Source organism: Pseudophryne corroboree, chromosome 3 (genome assembly GCF_028390025.1).
Source record: "Pseudophryne corroboree isolate aPseCor3 chromosome 3, aPseCor3.hap2, whole genome shotgun sequence".
NCBI lineage: Eukaryota > Metazoa > Chordata > Amphibia > Anura > Myobatrachidae > Pseudophryne > Pseudophryne corroboree.
Window position 1 is genome coordinate 532,826,223 of NC_086446.1, and position 20,216 is coordinate 532,846,438.

The 20,216-nt window shown below is 47.5% G+C and overlaps 1 long non-coding RNA gene across 3 annotated transcripts in view; it reads left to right on the forward strand.

Annotated features, from left to right (window-relative positions):
• LOC135056236 (uncharacterized) overlaps positions 1-20,216 on the forward strand; it is a 421,784-nt gene that overhangs the window by 201,630 nt on the left and 199,938 nt on the right. The window contains exon 1 of one of the 3 annotated variants that reach the window (XR_010243933.1): positions 13,929-14,005. The exons of the other annotated variants lie outside the window; for them this stretch is intronic. This is a non-coding gene — a long non-coding RNA (uncharacterized LOC135056236). Of the gene's footprint in view, positions 1-13,928; positions 14,006-20,216 lie in introns of those variants that run through there. 3 annotated transcript variants of the gene reach the window in all.

The following is a 20,216-nucleotide window of genomic DNA, read 5'->3' on the forward strand; positions in this document are numbered from 1 at the left end:
GTTAAACAAAGTTTGTGTACATTGAGCCATCAGAAAACAAAGGTTTCATTGTCTCACTCAAAAAAGTCCGTATTTCGGAATATTCCGTATTTCGGAATATTTGGATATTGGATACTCAACCTGTATCACAGTATTTTAGTGTAACTGTTTTCTTACATCCCAGTCACATTTCTGTCCAGTATGAGGAGGAAGAAAAGGGATGCTGGGGGAGACAGCAAGCAGAATGTACATACTCTGTGTGCATAAGAAACTATTTACTGCAAGTAAATATTTTCATTGTAAGACAATAAACCACTATATTAATGCAACATGACTTGATGTTTATATTTAAATAAAACATGGACATAGCAAAGGTATACTCAGATCTAGGAAATGAGGAGGTGCTGAAAGTAGACTCTCATTTCTTTTCTCTTCCAGCAAACTTCCCCCTATATCCTGTAGAAAAAGATTTAGGAAAAAACATATCAAAGTGTCCGCATGGCATCCTGCGAGGAACTATTGCAGCAAGGGCTGAATGTTTGTATCAGGTTCCTTCAGGAACGGACATAAGGGAGAGTGCACGCGGCAGCTCTGACAGCTAGCACTGGGGAACGGCGCCTCTGATGTAGAAAGAAGAAGGGGTCCCAGGACCCATAGGGAAGCGATTAGGGGGAGGTGAGAAATCTGAGTAAACATATCTGGTGAAAATGAATAAGGGATGAAGCCAGAGGAAAATGAAAACCGGACTTCAGGTCCCATGGTAATCCCTGAACATGCTGCAGGATACAACCATACAAAGTGTAAATCTAGCACAGTTGGTCTGCACAACAACAGTGCCCAAATAAGGCAAAGCAACTGGGATTATTGCTTGCTTTTAGCTCAAATTTGCCCATAATAACTAGCAGTGGGGATTAATATGTGACTACCCAGTAAATGGTTTTTTTTTTCCTATCTCCAACTATTCTAGGTTTAATGAGGGTTCCACAAGTTTGATGGATTTGTATGGCACCTTATTCAGGGCCATACTTGTTTGGTGCACTTATGAAAGTGATTTAAACAAATCCGATTTCTGGTTTCAATTCTGGATGACCAAATAAAAGTGTATGGTTTCACAGTGTCAGTCATAACTGGGGACTTTACATCCAAGTTTTCTTTCCCCTTCACTGTGGACGATGACTGAGTATCCTAAAAAACTGCAGATAAAAGTCCCACTCAACCGCAATGACAGGTGGGGGTCTGTCTTGTAGCCACTATTTGAGGCAGGAGGTGCCATCGGTATGCATCATTTTTCTATCTTAAAAATAATAAAATAGAAGGATGCGGACACCCTTGTTTGAAAGAGAGGAGTACCATCTTGTGCAGAATCCTTGCACTACATAACAAAATCATGGTCCAGGGGTGGTGTACTAAGATCTCTTCCCAACCTGGCATTGATACAATCTGGGGCATTCACATTTGAAAGAGGGAGTAAATAATGCAGCCTCCTAGTAGTTACTGTCTTTGTGGTCACCAGACAATATTACCTGGACTATAGAAAACATAGATGTAGGGCACTACATGCTCTAGGCACCCCATAATGATACTGGACTCTGCCAGGACTGAGAAACACTCATCAGCAATTGGGTCAACAACTGGCTTACAACATGGCAGAGCAAATTTATAGTTTTAAGGGCTGTACAAGCTGTTTTGAAACCCTTGCACCTAACATCATATGATTAAAGAGATAAAGAGCATTGTACGTCCTTAGTCACGTTAGTTTTTTGTGTGGATTTGAGCTGTATTTATTATTTCTTTTTGTTATGATACGTAGGGGGAGGTTTATCAAATTTATCGAAGAGAGATAAACTAACAGCTTCTGCCATTTCATACCTCCCATTGCGGGACTTCGCCGAAGATGCGCTCGTAAGGGGGAATGGCTTCATGTCTGCTAAGCCACACCACCTGTAGGACGTTTTGTGGACATGACCACATATCATGCCCCCATTTCTTGTCACACTGGAGACAAGCTCTGCACTTTGGCAGCTGGTGGACTGCCCCTAGCCTCTCCTGCACTGAATGGACTCTACACACATGCATATGGCATCCATTCATTGTTGCAGTATTATGCAGTGCAGCACTGACGGTGTCCTACACCCACCCAACCTCCACCCCCACCCTTCCCCCGCAGGACACTACACTGTGGGTAGCCAGTGGTAGTGGGCAGGTCTGTGCTGCTGAAATTGAGATTTTTAGAAGGTATGTAATTTATTTTTCTAACCCAGTCTGTTGCTATGGGCAATTTCTCCACATTATCTCTATACAAATTTTGATATCTCTCTCATAGTGTGATTTAATGTAGCGGAAAGCAATATGTGATTATATATAGATAGATATATATATATATATATATATATATTTATTTATTTATTAATTATTATTATTATTATTTTTTTTTTTATGTGACCAGATTAATATGCACTGTGCAAATAATCATTGCACATTTCGCAGGTCCCTCTGACAACCATTTATTACTATTGTATGGTACAATTTGCCTCTGTTGTCATTAGGGCTGAGCCACACTTCAGTGGGACAAAATCCCATATGACTAGCTGGGAAATATTTGACAGCCAGTCCCTATGGGCGATCGTACACATATTGCTGTCTAATGCGGCTGTCAGAAGTAATTGTTCTGCACTGTGATCATGTTTTGACAGTCTAGGTTGCCTGTTACTTATGTAGGAAGTCCCTTAGGACATTTTTGTTTAACTCATTATTGTGTTTACCAAATATACGTGAGGGGGAGAGGGGGGGGGTTGTAACAAGCACAATATAGACAATATATCATTGAATGAAAGAAATTAAACCAGGATTAATTTTGTATAAATCACCAAATCATACTCTGTACACAGGGCCGGCCCAAGCCTAAAAAATTTGGTACACAAATATAGATTTTGGTGCCCCTCCCCAATTTAAAATAAGGTTAGTGCATTACAGTAGTGTCCGTCAGTCACATTACACCACACAGTAGTACCCCTTATATATGTTAGGGCCCCTTACACACATTCCACCACAGTAGAGGTGGGAGGGAGTGCCCAGCTGAAAACCATGGCTTCTGTACACAGCACACACATCAGTGGCCTATCTAATACATGATAACATCATATGTGTAGGGTGATTGCTAGTATACTGCACACCAGGCACACATGGAGATGGCTCACTGTAGGGCTGCATGCATTCATGCCCACAATACTAACCATCTGCAATGAGAGACAGACAGGGACAGCAGGGGCCACGGTAGCAGCAGGTGGGAGGTGTGTGGCTTCCTGTTACCAGGCACAGGGGAGCAGCCCAGCCTCGATTAGGATGCTTTGTACCTGGTCAAGTGCTCGGTGTCTCCCCCCAGCCTGCCGTCCACCTCCTTCCAGCTCTCAGGCTACCCCAGGGGCTGGTATGCAGGGAGAATCGGGATTCTGTCCTGATCATAGGCGTGAGCAGCTGATTTTATTAGGGGGTGCACCGCAGGAAGGGTGTGCCTAGCACCACCCAGGGCGTGTCTAGCACTATTTTACATTTTCTTAGTATAATCACATGGCTTAATCTAATTTCTACCTAGTTCCTAATAATAAAGTAGATCTAAAACACCCCAGAGAAATAAAATTAAACATAATGGTGCGACCACCGGCCGGTACTAACTGTCCGCTACGGCATAACCTTGAGCCCTAGCTGCTGCTAGACCCTATCACTGCTTACACTTCCCCAACCTATTCCTGGCCCAGTAGTGGCATTAGAGAGTGGTGGGTCCAGGTGCATATGCATCCTCCCCCCCCCCCCCCACCCCCCCACCACACACACACACCTCACCCCTTGCACCCCCAACCACCTACACCCTGATTTTGAGCTGGCCACTCTGAAAAGTACGGGAGATTTAGGGGGACGAACATTTGAATTTTAATATAAGACAAGTAAAGTTTAAAGTTTAAACGTGCCATCATAGCCACTTTCCATGCCATCAGTCCCCTTCTCTGCAGGACACCAGCATTTGTCACACATGTCCACATGCTCACCAGCTACTGACAGTAGTGACCCTTATTCATGTTACGCCACACCGTACGAGTCAAAATTCACATTATGCCACACGGTATGAGCCAAAATTCACATTAAGCCACACGTTATGAGACGAAATTCACATTATGCCACACAGTATGAGCTGAAATTCACATTACGCTACACAGTATGGGCTGAAATCCATATTACGCCACACAGAATGAGCTGAAATTCACATTAGGCCACACGGTATGAGCTGAATTTCATATTACGCCACTCGGTATGAGATGAAATTCACATTATGCCACACGGTATGAGCCGAAATTCACATTATGCAACACAGTATGAGCTGAAATTCACATTACACCACACGGTATGAGCCGAAATTCACATTACACCACACGGTATGAGCCGAAATTCACATTACGCCACACGGTATGAGACGAAATTCACATTACGCCACATAGTATGAGCCGAAATTCACTTTACGTCACACAGTATGAGACGGAATTCACGTTACGCCACATAGTATGAGCCGAAATTCACGTTACGTCACACAGTATGAGACGAAATTCACATTATGCCACACAGTATGAGCCGAAATTCACATTCCGCCACACGGTATGATCCGAAATTCACATTACGCCACACGGTATGAGCTTAAATTCACATTACGCCACATAGGGGGATATTCAATTAGCAGCGATAACTGACTTTTTGCGCGAAAAGTCCAGTTTTTCGCGTGAAAAACCGGACTTTTCCAGCGAAACGCAATTACAGCCTATTCAATTTTCTGGGAAAATTTATCGGTGATAATTTTTTCACTGATTTCACTTCACCTACTCTGAGCAGATGAAAAGTTGGGAAAAGTCACTATTTTAAGGTAAAAATGTTTGGATATGGTACAGAACTCCTGGGACACCCCCCTTAATGACTAATTAGGCACGTTGAAGTTTTTCATTATTTTTAATTGGCCAATAATGACATGTCATTTTTGGGGTGAAAAAGTACAAAGTGATGGAAATTGGGGTTCAAGGTATGGGACAGGTATATGGGGGTGCTTTATGAGTGGGACAGGTGTTTTTAGGCTTGCAGATGGGAGTAATCGGTCTGTTTCCACTTTTTTTTTTAAAGTACCCTAAAATGACCCAAATATATACTTATACCCATTTTCATGTACCCCAAATTTAATGAGAGCATTTATTTTGCTCAAAAAAATTGCTTTCTATCATTTTTTTGCATTTTTAAAAAAATGCATATAACAGCCATTTCACACAATTTAAGTCCCCAAAAACTCTCTAATGTGATCTGTAATATACTTCTGTTCTGTTTTCCTATGTTAGTTTAGCATTTTTTGGGGTACAGGCTGATTTCCCCATTTTCACCTGCACTTTTCACTACAAGAATTTTCACGTGAAACTCGTTTGGAATTGAATAGGTCGGAAAACAGAGTGTTTTCGCTGCAATTTTCGCCCGACTGCTGCGAAGAATTTTCGGCCGAAATATTGCCGCGAATTTGCGGATAATTGAATACCCTAGATAGTATGAGCCGAAATTCACCTTAGGTCACACAATATGAGCCAAAATTCACATTATGCCACACAGTATGAGCCGAAATTCATACTACACCACATAGTATGAGCTCGCACACAGGTTCACCAACACCCGGACACTGCTGCACGGTCTACTTTACGGCACGCTGAAAATTAAGACCGCAGAGCCACGCTGGCTACAGTCCACTACTGAGATCAATCATAGCAGCATGGGGAGAGCTGACAGCAGTAGCCTCATCTATGCAGCTGCAGTAAAATAAAAATAAAAATCAACTGAACGACCTGGTGACATGTACCTGAATCTGCCACTGTCTCCAGTACACACAGCATAGATTATAGCATAGATTACAGCATAGATGACACAGACTGTCACTCCCCCATAGCACACCCATACTATTCAGGGCCGGTTCAGGGGCTTTTTGCGCCCTGGGCGGCAAAAGGGGGCGTGGATTCATACAGGGGGCGTGGTCAGTTAGGCCCCCTGTACAGTAGTAGCGCCGCTGAAATGATGTGTGGTGCGCGATGACGTCATTGCGTCCTGCACAACAAAGGTCCTCTCCACGAAGGGAAACTAGACGCTATGCTTTCCCCCAGTAACCACAGCCCCTACCTTGCTTTTTAGTTTATTCCTCTGAATGATAGAAGCCAGCACGGACACAGGCAGCCAGGAAGTGTATGCAGCCGAGGAGCAGGACGAGAGGGCAGGGCTGGGCTGACACACGCAGCCCACTCTGAGCCTGGTGGGAGGGGCCGGCCAGACACTGTAATGCAAAGCCCTGACTGCCGGCTGGATCCACCGCTCTGCTTCACTGTACATACGGGTAAGGGAAGGGGGGGCGTAGCGTGGCTTGCCTCTGGATCCGCCACTGACGTGGGAGCAGGGTCCGCGGCAGGCAGCAGCAGTATTACTGACTGTAGTGAAGTCAGTGAATAAGTGAGACAGGTGGCAAGAGCGCCCTCTATGTGTTGGTACCTTACGTAGCCGCGTAGTTTGCCTATCTATAGGGCCGGCCCTGTCTGTGTGTCTGCTCCCTGATAGAATTTCCAAGTCTTCCAATAGGGTTTCAAATGAGGGATCCATTTAAACATGGCCAGTCTTTCTATTATACTGTGCAATGTCGGAGAACTTCTAACTTTTGCATACCCATTCTAATGGGTAATCCAGGAATCCAGATTAGAAACATTTTTGTCAGGGATTCTTCTAACATTGACTGTTATTTGTGGTAATCATAATGGGAGGCAATCAACTTGCCGGCTGTCGGGATCCCGGTGGTCGAGATAACAACGCAGGAATCCTAACAGCCGACAATGCTGACACCCAGAGAGTGGGAATAGATCCTGTGGCGAGTGCAGTGAGCCACCAAACTCGAAGCATGGCGACCGCACCGAGCTCGCAAGGGGACTCATAGCGCCCGTACCGCTGCCGGCATTCTGACGGGCGGGATGCTGCTGTTGGGCTACTGCCAGCCGGCATCCCGCCCACCGGGATTACATATGTATTCCATCACAGTAGTATCAAATCCACCTCTCTGATACTAATACAGCTTGATTAAAGAAATGGGTGACACAACTGCAGTGTTCTCTCATCAATGTAGTAAAACAGAGAACATGTCCAGTTAATATTGAAGGACAAGCTCTCTACCTCCTTTCTAAAATATGTGAGATTCTTCACTACCATAAAACATATGAATTAAGTTGCCCCATGGAGTGCATGCGCTGAAGCAGACAAGAGTTTACGCTCAATGTATTGATCCTTGTTACGGGCCATATGCCATAGACAACACTTTAGAAGCAAATTATTGGATGGATTGAATTATATTATGAATTTAAAGAAAGTAAAAAATTGACAGTTAAAATGAGCCTGGATGAGACGTTGTTAAAAAATTAGTTAATATGGAAATCCTGCGCTGTTTTATCAGTGGAAGGCTGGTAAGAAAGGACCCGCAAATATCACTAGTTGCAGTTATTTTTATATTTAATTAATAATGCAGTTTGACAAACATACCATATCAATTAAAAAGGTGCCATATATTATCCTGGGAGGTGGATCATAAAAAACTGTACATGCATTACTATAATAAAAAATATAAAATATTATAGTGGTGGTCACTGTAGACAATAATATTAACCTATATCCGAGTTCCAGGATATGGGGTGTCAGAATAGGGGGGGGGGGGGGCAGGGGGCTGCTCGCTCTCCCCAAACACGAGAGAGGGACCGATACCGGAGGAGCAGGGAAGTGGCGAGCGGTCAGGTGATATGCCGCTGCTGCACCTTACACCTCCTCCTCCTCCGTGGTACAGTGGCTCCTGCTTCTCGATGGCCCCAGCGGCTGGACGGCGGACTCACCTTGGCTATCCCATGGTGTAGTGCTGTACCCAGACCCGGCCCCAAGCATATGCCTACTACTCGGCTGCATAGAGCGCTGGACCTATGAGGTCACTCCCACGCTGATGAAGTCACCATCACTCATTCTCCGCTGCACGCCGCCCACCGCTCACTTATCACCACCTGCTGCTCACCTCTCTCCACCCATTGCGGCGCTCACCAGCCGCCTCCCACCATGGACAGTAACAAGCAGGCTACTCTAACAAGCGCACAGAGGAGACCTGGAACTGCCTGATGATCCGCCTCCCGAGTGACTGCTCTGTCTCCACAGGCCTCCCCTGATGCCAGGTAACAAGGGGAGGGAGACAGTGCAGCGTCTACTAACGAGGGGGAGCTGGAGCTATAACCCTACAGATGGAAGGTATGTGCAGCTCCCCTGTACAATGGGCCTAATTCAGATCTGATCACAGCAGCAAATTTGTTAGCAGTTGGGCAAAACCATGTGCACTGCAGGTGTGGCAGATATAACATGTGCTGAGAGAGCTAGATAATCTAAATTGCAGTGTCAAAATAAAGCAGCCAGTATTTACCCTGCACAGAAACGATATAACCCACCCAAATCTATCTCTCTCTGCAAAAGTTATATCTGCCCCCCCCCCCCCCCCCCTGCAGTGCACATGGTATTGCCCAACTGCTAACGAATTTGCTGCTGCGATCAGATCTGAATTACCCCCAATGTGTCAGTGTGCCCCTGGTTGCTGTTATATGTGTGTGTGTGTGTGTGTGTGTGTGTGTGTGTGTGTGTGTGTGTGTGTGTGTGTGTGTGTGTGTGTGTGTGTGTGTGTGTGTGTGTCAGTATGCCCTTTATGCAATCTATGTAACGTGTATAAGTGGCTCTTCTGTGGTGTAATGCGTATAAGCGGCTCTATATATTCCACTAAGGGGCACCAAAATATATATTCGCATACCAAAACAATTAAGCTCGGGCTGGCCCTGGCTATACCATTGCCGGCCACCTCTTCTCCTCCCACCCTATCGCCTCTTTTCATCTCCTGTGGCTAAAGACTTCTGGCCTCCTCCATGATGTCAACTCCTCCTCTCTAGTAGCCCTGCCCCCTCCTCCACAGTGTTTCTTCCCACAGTACTCCTCGAGGTAGGACTCCTCAGTGTCCTTACAAGCCAAACAGCACCACAAGCCCATGGCCACTGTCTAAGGTGGCCATGAGCTAGGGGCGCCAAACTGAGATTCTAGCTTGGCCTCCCTTCCAACCAAAAAACGTTCTGACGCCCCTGAGGGCATATGATGATATTGTCCCGATACTCCAGGCTGAAAGTACTGAGCTCTAACTCCCGCCCTCCTCATTAAGGAAAGACAAGTTTCTACCACATTTGCTCCTTTTAAGTGGCACGCCAAACTCGGCTGAGTAACTAAAACCCAAATGTTTTATAGATTTCTTAGGTTAATGCATTAAGCACCTTATTCAGGTTTGTTAGCAATTGGGCAAAACCATGTTGCACTGCAGGTGGGGCAGATGTAACATGTGTAAAGAGATTTAGATTGGGGTGGGGTGTGTTCAAACTAAAATCTAAATTGCAGTATAGAAATTAAACAGCCAGTATTTATCATACACAGAAACAAAATAACCCACCCAAATCTAAATCTCTCTGAACAAGTTACATCTGCCCCACCTGCAGTGCAGCATGGTTTTTCCCAAGTGCTAACTTTTTTACTTTTTTGGTTTGTTAACAAATCTGAATAACCGCCTAAGTCTTATTTAAGAGTAAGAGGAGGTCCTGATAAGTCTTCATTGCATATTAATACTTTCTGATGTAAACTTGACAGCAGGTAGCCTCCAATATATGTAACATAGGGGGGTCATTCTGACCCAATCACACGCTGCATTTGTTCGCAATGGTGCAATCAGGTCAGAAGTGCACATGCCAGACGGCCGAAGGCCGTCGTTGCCTAGCGATTCGCTGGGCGGGAGGGGGCTGGATGGCGGCGTTAAGCCGCCGTTTAGGGGGCACGGCCCAGCCAACGCAGGCATGGCCGAACCATTGGGAGGGCGGGCCGCGGTGGCTGCGTGACGTCACACGCAGCCGCTGCAACCCGGGCAGCGAAGAGGTTCTCCCGGCCAGCCGCAGGAGTTGCGCTGGCCGGGATGTACTCCTGAAATGTAAAAGCATCGCTGCTGTGCAATGCTTTTGCACTTCTGCGGGGCTGGGGCCATCACTGACATGCGGGGCGGACTAGCCCTGTGCTGAGCGTCCCCCCGCATTCCTGAGTGCCTGATCGTAGCTGTGCTAAATTTAACACAGCTACGATCAACTCGTAATGATCCCCATAGTCTTGCAGCTTGGGTTGCAAAGTCTAGTGGACCCATTTTAAACTAATGGTACTTTTTTTTTTTTTAAAGTTTGACTCATGGAAAAAAATTATATTCATTCTGTCCTAAAAATTCATTCAGTTTCTGGTCCAAGCTTGAATTGTTGGCTACTATATTCTTGTTGGATGAATTGAGTCCATAAACAAAAAGAAAAAAAAAGTTCACAGCTTCTGTGCGGAACAAAGACATTGTCCAGGAGTGGGGGTGGATTATCAAAATGCCAGCAGCTTCGCCTATGTAGGAGTGGAGATCCCTGGGATGTTTCCTTACTCACAGCAGGTAGCTCTTTGTTAAACAGGTCAACAGGAAACAAAAATATACTTCTCAGCGCTTTTTAGTGCTTATTAGAAAACAAGTCTCTCTTTTTTGGGGCCCTTCTTTTTATTGTAAACTAACAATCATTTGTGGTTTAATTATTTTATCTTATAAACATGCCTGACAGCCTTTTTCAGGTAACAGATTTCCTACTAATGTTGCACTTTGAATCCGTGATATGATGAGTCATTGGATTTCATAAAAAAAAGTAATTCTGTTAATTAACGTTAGAGGGGAAGTATGTTCCACTGAAATTCCTTCTGATGTTTGCAGAAGTTTCATTTATGCAATTATTAATTAATGGAATAATGGTCTTTAGCAGCTTGGACTTTTCACTTTGCTTTTTTTAGTGATAGTCACTGAACAAACTTATAAGCTAATCTATCAAGAGAAAAAAAGTGTTATTGCCAATGACAAGGGGTAATGTTACCAAAAACATGGCTTTTTCAACCTTTCTCCTATCTATAAAAGGGGATGTAGGCATAATTTTAAAATCAATATTGTTGAAATATTGACATTGAACATGCTGGCAATGTTGACATCTGAAATGTTGACACAGACCAACAGAAGAGAGTTCTAGTTAGGCTATGGGAGGGGAGGTTAGAGTTAGGGTACAGGAGGGGAGGTTATGATTAGGCTACAGGGTGGGAAGTTTAGGGTTAAGCTACAGGAGGGGTAGGTTAGGGTTAGGTTACAGGAGAGAAGGTTAGGGTTAGGTTACAGGTGGGAGGAATAGGGTTAGGCTACAGGAGGGGAAGATAGGGTAAGGCTACTGGAGGGGAAGATAGGGTAAGGCTACTGGAGGGGAGGGTTAGGGATAGGCTACAGGAAAGGAGGGTTTGGCTATAGGAGGGGAAGTTAGGGCTAGGCTACAGGAGGGGGAGGTTAAGCTTAGGCTACAGAAGGGGATGTTAAGGTTAGGCTACAGGAGGGGAGGTTAGCGTTAGGTTACAGGAGAGAAGGTTAGGTTACAGGAGATGGGGTTAGCCTACAGGAGGGGAGGTATGGGTTAAGCCACAGGAGAGGAGGTATGGGTTAAGCCACAGGAGAGGAGGTTAGGGTTAGGTTACAGGAGAGAAGGTTAGGGTTAGATTACAGGTGGGAGAGATAGGGTTAGGCTACAGGAGGGGAGGGTAAGGGTTAAGCTACACGAGGGGAGAATAGGGTTAGGCACTAGCAGGAAGGTTGGGGTTAGGCTACATTAGAGGATAGGGTTATGTTACAGGAGAGGAGGTTAGAGTTAGGGTGTAGGAGGGTGAGATTAGTGTTAGGCTACAGGAGAGGAGCCAAGCAGGGGCTAACAGATAATGGCTTCCCCACAGCAGGCTACAAAAATATGGCCACCATCGACCTATGGGCAGCCATGTTGCATTTACCAGGAACCTGAGAGTGAAAAAGAGGCAGGGCTTATTGGGTTCAGTGTAAGGGGAAAAGGAGCTGAAATATAGTCACCACACAGCATGTAGGAGTCAGCCCAGGAGGAAGCAAGCAGACAGCCCAGTGATTGAAGACTTGTCAGACAAGTGTCTTCTTAGGGGCAGGTCTGCTGCATGGGGGGGAGGGGATGCTGTACCTGTCGGGCAAATGCTTCCTGGGGGGGGGGGGGGGTTTGGGTGATGCCACACGGGAAGTATATTGCACAGGGGGGATTGCTGCACATGTGTGGGGTGGACTGCTGCACAGGGGGAGGAATACTGCATGGGGAGAAATACTGCAAAGGGTGGTATGTTGCACAGAGGAGATGTTGCACAGGGGGGATGCTGCACTAATAAAAAATAAATAAATACAGATGTGTCCTACATCCATGCTGCAGTCATATTAAACAGCCCTTCTAATCATGCCATGCCGGTAGCGCCGAGCATCTTTATGTGTGATTTATTTTTGTTTCTTTAAATGCATCTAAGCCACATTGCTATGCAAATAGGATGCACAAGCAGCTTATGCTGATTAAATGAAATGCAGCGTGCCTATATCCTGTGTGTGTGGCTGCTGTATCTGCACACAAAATGGTACGTTGCAGTTTCCATATATAGCACTGTGTGTATCTTTATTTAATTGGATACTTGTGGCAAGCCAGAATATTGTATTGTCTTTTTTCTATTTGTCATAGCTATGTAATTATAGTGTGTGTGTGTGTGTGTGTGTGTGTGTGTGTGTGTGTGTGTGTGTGTGTGTGTGTGTGTGTGTGTGTGTGTGTGTGTGTGTGACTCTGAATTTGGGACCCGAAAAAAAGAATGTGGAATAGCAGCACATCCTGTTTTTGTCACTTTGTTATTGCATTTTCCGTTTGTAGATTCTTCTTTTTCTTATTTTTATTTAATTTCGACAGATCTAGGGTATGGGGTATTTTTAACAGGGTATGTGGGAAATTCGTAATGGGGATATGATGTTTAGCAGGAGAGGATCAGATCTAGGATCTAAGTTTTAAAGAGGGAGGTGTTGGGGTGTCAGTTCTGGAGTCTGATTTATAATCGGGGGGGGGGGGGGGGGTTGGACTCCGATTTTAAATAACTAAAACTAGTGGTTATTGTTGCTATATATTTATCTGTTGAAACCACACCCACATTAATGAAACCACGTCCCCTACATTGCCACGCCCAGTTTTCTTTGCATTCTTTGCACTTGCTTGTGTCTGCCCCCAGGCTGAAAGTGGCCAGCCAGACACTTGGTGGATTCTCCACGAGGAAGCTTAATTAACAGTAACCTTAGGTGTACTTGTATCCAGGGCTGGTGCAAGGTTTCTCAGCACCCTAGGCTAAACTTCAGCATACTGCCCCCTCGTTCCCCCCCCCCCCTCTTCCCCCGAGACAGCCCACCGGCTCCTCAGGTGAAAGTGTGGAGGTGGAGTTTTAGATGTTCCACATTCGCCAGTATCATATAGAGAGCGCCCCCTGCAAATAAAAATATGTTAAAAAAACACCAAGAGTGACTTTTTTTTTGCGGGAACCCCAGGTAATGTTTTAACTAATTCATGTATTGGAAAGGGACGCTAATGTTAAATAAATTGTATTCCAGGCTATTTTTGCACATGAGGGAAAGTTTAGAGCAGTAATAGCTGAAAGCATGAGGAGCAGTGGTGCAAGTGGGCGGGTACGGGTGGGTACGGCGTACCCGTAAGAATTTAGCCGTGGGTACGCCGTACCCACACCGACGGGCCGCCGCCGCTCCTCGCACAGCCGCTGATGTGTGAGGGAAGGAGAGCGCAGCCTGTGCCTCTCCTTCACCTCAGTCTCCGGCGGCTGTCATAGTTTAATTCAGCGCCGATCCGTGAGCCAATCAGAGCTCGCGGTGCGAGCTCTGATTGGCTCACGGATCGGCGCTGAATTAAACTGTGAGACACCCGCCGGAGACTGAGGGGAAGGAGAGGCACAGGCTGCGCTCTCCTTCCCTCACACAGGACGGCAGCGGCCAGCGGCAGCGGTGAGCAGGGAAGGGGGGGGGGGGGGGGGGGGGGGGTTATACCTGGCACTGGGGGATATCTGGCACTGGGGGGGCATTTCTATCTGGCACTGGGGGATATCTGGCACTGGGGGGCATATATACCTGGCACTGGGGGGCATATATACCTGGCACTGGGGGATATCTGGCACTGGGGGGCATATATACCTGGCACTGGGGGATATCTGGCACTGGGGGGCATATATACCTGGCACTGGGGGATATCTGGCACTGGGAGGCATATATACCTGGCACTGGGGGATATCTGGCACTGGGGGGCATATATACCTGGCACTGGGGGGCATATATACCTGGCACTGGGGGATATCTGGCACTGGGGGGCATATATACCTGGCACTGGGGGATATCTGGCACAGGGGGGCATGTATACCTGGCACTGGGGGATATCTGGCACAGGGGGGCATGTATACCTGGCACTGGGGGATATCTGGCACAGGGGGGCATGTATACCTGGCACTGGGGGATATCTGGCACTGGGGGGGCATGTATACCTGGCACTGGGGGATATCTGGCACTGGGGGCATATCTGGCACTGTAGGGGCATTTCTGTATCTGGCACGGGGGGCAATGTATATCTGACACAGTGGGGGCATTTGTGTATCTGGCACTGTGGGGCAATGTGTATCTGGCACTGTGGGGCAATGTATATCTGGCACTGTGGGGCAACGTGTATCTGACACTGCGAGGCAATGTATATCTGGCACTCTGGGGGCATTTCTGTATCTGGCACTGTGGGGCAATGTGTATCTGGCACTGTTAGTCAATGTGTATCTGGCACTGTGGGGCAATGTATATCTGTCACTGTGGGGCAATGTGTATCTGACACTGCGAGGCAATGTATATCTGGCACTCTGGGGGCATTTCTGTATCTGGCACTGTGGGGCAATGTGTATCTGGCACTGTGGGGCAACGTGTATCTGACACTGCGAGGCAATGTATATCTGGCACTCTGGGGGCATTTCTGTATCTGGCACTGTGGGGCAATGTGTATCTGGCACTGTTAGTCAATGTGTATCTGGCACTGTGGGGCAATGTATATCTGTCACTGTGGGGCAATGTGTATCTGGCACTGTGGGGCAATGTATATCTGGCACTGTGGGGCAACGTGTATCTGGCACTATTGGGGTCATACGTGTATCTGCCCCTCCCCCATATGTGTATCACGCCCCCATTTCCATTGGCCACGCCCCATGTGGCATTTGGCCACACCCATTTTTTTACGCGCGCGCCTTCGGCGCGCGCACACAGTACCCGTAAGACATTTTTTCTACTTGCACCACTGATGAGGAGCAGCAGCAGCAGCAATGCTGGGAGCGGAGCACTAGTGGCATCATCCCATAGTACTGTGTGGGTTGAGGATTACCAACTCCATGGGAGTCTGGGGACAGATTATCAGGATAACGCTGTGTAAGGCAGGTGCATTTCTGTTGTATAAGAGTTACCTTGCAACATAGTCTCTAGCTTCTTCCTGTCCAATCAGAATCACTCCTCTCCCCACTCAGCTGGGCTAAGGGGGTTTTCCTCAGAGCCCTGGAGGGGGGAGTCTGTGCTCTGCTCACTGTTGGAGCCTGGGTCCAACTGGTTCATCTATCCTCTCATGAAGTCGAACTGGGCTGCCATGGTCTTATCGTTAGATAATAAATGTGCCAAGGTCAGTGCTTCCAGCACCTGATATACAGCAGGGAGAAGGAGGAGGAGGGTGCCCGGGAACCACTAGCAGCAGTAGGGACTGCAGCAGGACTGATACATCCAGGCAGGGGCGGACTGGGACTAAAAATAGGCCCTGGCATTTTTGAAGCACACAGGCCCACCTCTGTGACTCCTCCCCTTACTATTCCTGACTCCTCCCACTTATTAGTCTATGTTCTTACAAATATAATTAATATTCTAACAACATACAGGCGTACATCATTCTCTATTAAAATATACACAACCAGTGGTTGAAGTGGAAATTTTTAAGTGGGGGTATGGAAATGTGAGGTATGTAATTAAGCGCGCGCCGAAGGCGCGCACGCTCCGGAAAAGGGGGTGTGGCCACTCAAAGGGGGCGTGGTCTTCAGTGTAGTTTACCACACCATACACCCCTTAAACGCATTATGCACCACAATAGTAGGACCCCTTATACTATCTAGTACTGCTGCCCCTTTCACATTATACCACACAGTATGAGCCAAAATTCACATGACAGCACCCGGTATGAGCCGAAATTTACATTATATGCCCCCGATTGTGCAGTGCCAGGTATACAAATGCTCCCACAGTGCCATGTATACAAATGCCCCCACAGTGCCAGGTATACAAATGCCCCCACAGTGCCAGGTATACAAATGCCCCCACAGTGACAGGTAAACAATTGCCCCCACAGTGCCAGGTATACAAATGCCCCCACAGTGCCAGATCCACAAATGCCCCCCACAGTGCCAGGTATACAAATGCCCCCACAGTGCCAGATCCACAAATGCCCCCACAGTGCCAGGTATACAAATGCCCCCACAGTGCCAGGTATACAGATGCCCCCACAGTGCCATGTATACAGATGCCCCCACAGTGCCAGGTAAACAATTGCCCCCACAGTGCCAGGTATACAAATGCCCCACAGTGCCAGCCAATTGCCCCCACAGTGCCAGGTATGCAATTGCCCCCACAGCAGCCAGTGCTGCAGCTGCTTACCGCTGCTGCACTACTGCTGCTGCTGCTGCTGCTCCTCCTCCTCCGGGCTGTGAGGGACGGGGGTGAGAGTGCCGGGCGCCCGCCAGCACGGCTGTGTCTGGCGCGGCAGCGTATAGCGTTCAAACCAGCCGCCGGTTCGTGAGCCAATCAGAGCTCGCGGACCAGCGGCTTCTGATTGGCTGCCGGTCCGCGAGCTCTGATTGGCTCACGAACCGGCGGCTGCTTTGAAGTCCGCTATACGCGCCGCGCCAGACACAGCCGTGCTGGCGGGCGCCCGGCGCTCTCACAGCTCTCCAATCCTGACAGCTGAGACGCGCTGCCGCCGGACTGAGCGGCAGCGCGTCTCAGTGACCGCTGGACCGGCCCACGTGGCCATCGGCCCTTCTGGCATTTGCCAGATGGCCAGTCCGGCCCTGCATCCAGGGTTCATCAGCAGTGAGTGAGCTTCCTCTCTGGTTCCCTGCACCAGTACACCAGGGTTGCGGGTGTGGATGGGTAAGCAGGTTTGACTGGGTCTCTTTGTTTCTCTCAGGCCAGCTGAGCTCCATGCTAACAGGGGTGGTGTCCTGGAGAGGCAGCCTCAGTAGCCTGCCCCCTCAGGTCCTGGAATGCTTAGGCAGCTACCTAAAGCTGTCTAATGGAAGTCTCGGCCCTGCTTGTACCATCACTCTACATGTTCTGTTATTGCCATCTCAGGATTAGAAAAAAAACGTTCAAATCATTACAAATATATATGTATTCTTAAATAAAGCATTTTTATTTTTTTCAATTAAATGTGTTAGAACATTTTTTTGTAATAGTTTATTTTTTTTAATTGGTAGACCAAATCTGTTATATAATGGAGAAGTTAAACCAACTGCAAAAATCCACACCTATATCATTTTATAACAATGCACACTGCATGAAACAGTAGCACTATAATTTGATCCAGATTGTCACTCACATACAGTACTATGGAGCTCTTAGTCTTACATGAGAGACATAATCAAAGTCTTGTCACAAGACTAAAGATGAGTACACACTATACAGTTATTGGACCGATCGGCTGATAATTGTATAGTGTGTATGCAGAAGCGTTAGCCACTACATGGCATTAAGGGGGGTACACACGGAGAGATCCGTGCTTAAAATCTAAGCAATCTTGCTAGATTGCTTAGATTTTAAGCATGGATCTGCCGTGTGTATGCCCTCCAGCGATAGCGATGCGCGGCCCCGCACATCGCTATCGCCTATGCTAGATTGAGCTGCATGCAGGCTCAATCTAGCGGGTCGCTCACTTCACCGTTGTGTGAAATGAGCGGCCCCCCGTCGGCTTTCCCCCTCGCTCAGCACATCGCGCTGTGCTGAGCGGGGTGAGAGATGTGTGCTGAGCGGTCTGTGTTAAGATCGCTCAGCACACATCTCTCCCGTGAGTAGCCCCCTTTAAACGCTTCTGCAACGGTCAGATCAGGAGGTTGAGATTGGATGTACTGCACGCGCTATGTTCTTCCCAATCTCCTGATCCTGTTAAAGACATCACACACTAAGGGTCATTCAGAGTTGATCGCTAGCTGACGTTGTTAGCAGCGCAGCGATCAGGCTAAAAATCGGCATTTCTGCACATGCGTATGGGGCGCAGTGCGCACGCGCGACTTACTTTCACAAAAAACTATGCAGTTTTACACAAGGCCGAGCAACGCTTTTCAGTCGCTCTGTTAATTGGTGAGTGATTGACAGGAATGGGGCGTTTCTGGGTGGTAACTGACCGTTTTCCAAGTTTGTGCTAAAAAACGCAGGCGTGTCAGATAAAAACGCAGGCGTGCCTGGGGAAACGGGGGAGTGGCTGGCCAAACGCAGGGCGTGTTTGTGACGTCAAAACAGGAACTAAACAGACTGAAGTGATCACAAGGTAGGAGTAGGTCTGCAGCTACTCTGAATCTGCATGAAATAATTTCAGCACTGTTCTGCTAACCTTTCGTTCGCACTTCTGCTAAGCTAAGATACACTCCCAGAGGGCGGCGGCCTAGCGTGTGCACTGCTGCTAAAAGCAGCTAGCGAGCGAACAACTCGGAATGACCCCCACTAATCTAAAAATTGCTTAGTGTGTACGTGTCTGTCAGGTCAGAGCATTTATCAGAAGTTCAGAATTTATCTACAGGTGTTTCCCCTTTAAGGCTATTTCTGTAGCACGACTGCTGCTGCTGCCTGACTGGAATCTCATGGCCAGAATATGGGGGGAATGTTCTTAGAATATGTTGCCACCTATGCTGCTGGACAAAATCTGACACATTTGTTGAACTCTGTTTTAAATGATCACAATCGCCAAGATATAGTATTTATATTTCTCTGACGTCCTAAGTGGATGCTGGGGACTCCGTAAGGACCATGGGGAACAGCGGCTCCGCAGGAGACGGGGCACAAAAGTAAAAGCTTTAGGATCAGGTGGTGTGCACTGGCTCCTCCCCCTATGACCCTCCTCCAAGCCTCAGTTAGGTTTTTGTGCCCGGCCGAGAAGGGTGCAATCTAGGTGGCTCTCCAAAAGAGCTGCTTAGAGTAAAAGTTTTATTAGGTTTTTTATTTTCAGTGAGTCCTGCTGGCAACAGGCTCACTGCAACGAGGGACTTAGGGGAGAAGAAGTGAACTCACCTGCGAGCAGGATGGATTGGCTTCTTAGGCTACTGGACACTAGCTCCAGAGGGACGATCACAGGTACAGCCTGGATGGTCACCGGAGCCGCGCCGCCGACCCCCTTGCAGATGCTGAAGAGAGAAGAGGTCCAGAAATCGGCGGCTGAAGACTTCTCAGTCTTCATGAGGTAGCGCACAGCACTGCAGCTGTGCGCCATTGTTGTCAGCACACTTCATAACAGCGGTCACTGAGGGTGCAGGGTGCTGGGGGGGGCGCCCTGGGCAGCAATGAAAGTACCTATACTGGCTAAAAATACATCACATATAGCCTCTGGGGCTATATGGATGTATTTAACCCCTGCCAGGTTGTCAGAAAAACGGGAGAAGAAGCCCGCCGAAAAGGGGGCGGGGCCTATTCTCCTCAGCACACAGCGCCATTTTCCCTCACAGAACTGCTGGTGGGAAGGCTCCCAGGCTCTCCCCTGCACTGCACTACAGAAACAGGGTTAAAACAGAGAGGGGGGGGCATTTTTGTGGCGATATTATTACATATTAAGATGCTATAAGGGAAAACACTTATATAAGGTTGTCCCTGTAAAATTATAGCGTTTTGGTGTGTGCTGGCAAACTCTCCCTCTGTCTCCCCAAAGGGCTAGTGGGGTCCTGTCCTCTATCAGAGCATTCCCTGTGTGTGTGCTGTGTGTCGGTACGTGTGTGTCGACATGTATGAGGACGATGTTGGTGAGGAGGCGGAGCAATTGCCTGTAATGGTGATGTCACTCTAGGGAGTCGACACCGGAATGGATGGCTTATTTAGGGAATTACGTGATAATGTCAACACGCTGCAAGGTCGGTTGACGACATGAGACGGCCGGCAAACCAATTAGTACCTGTCC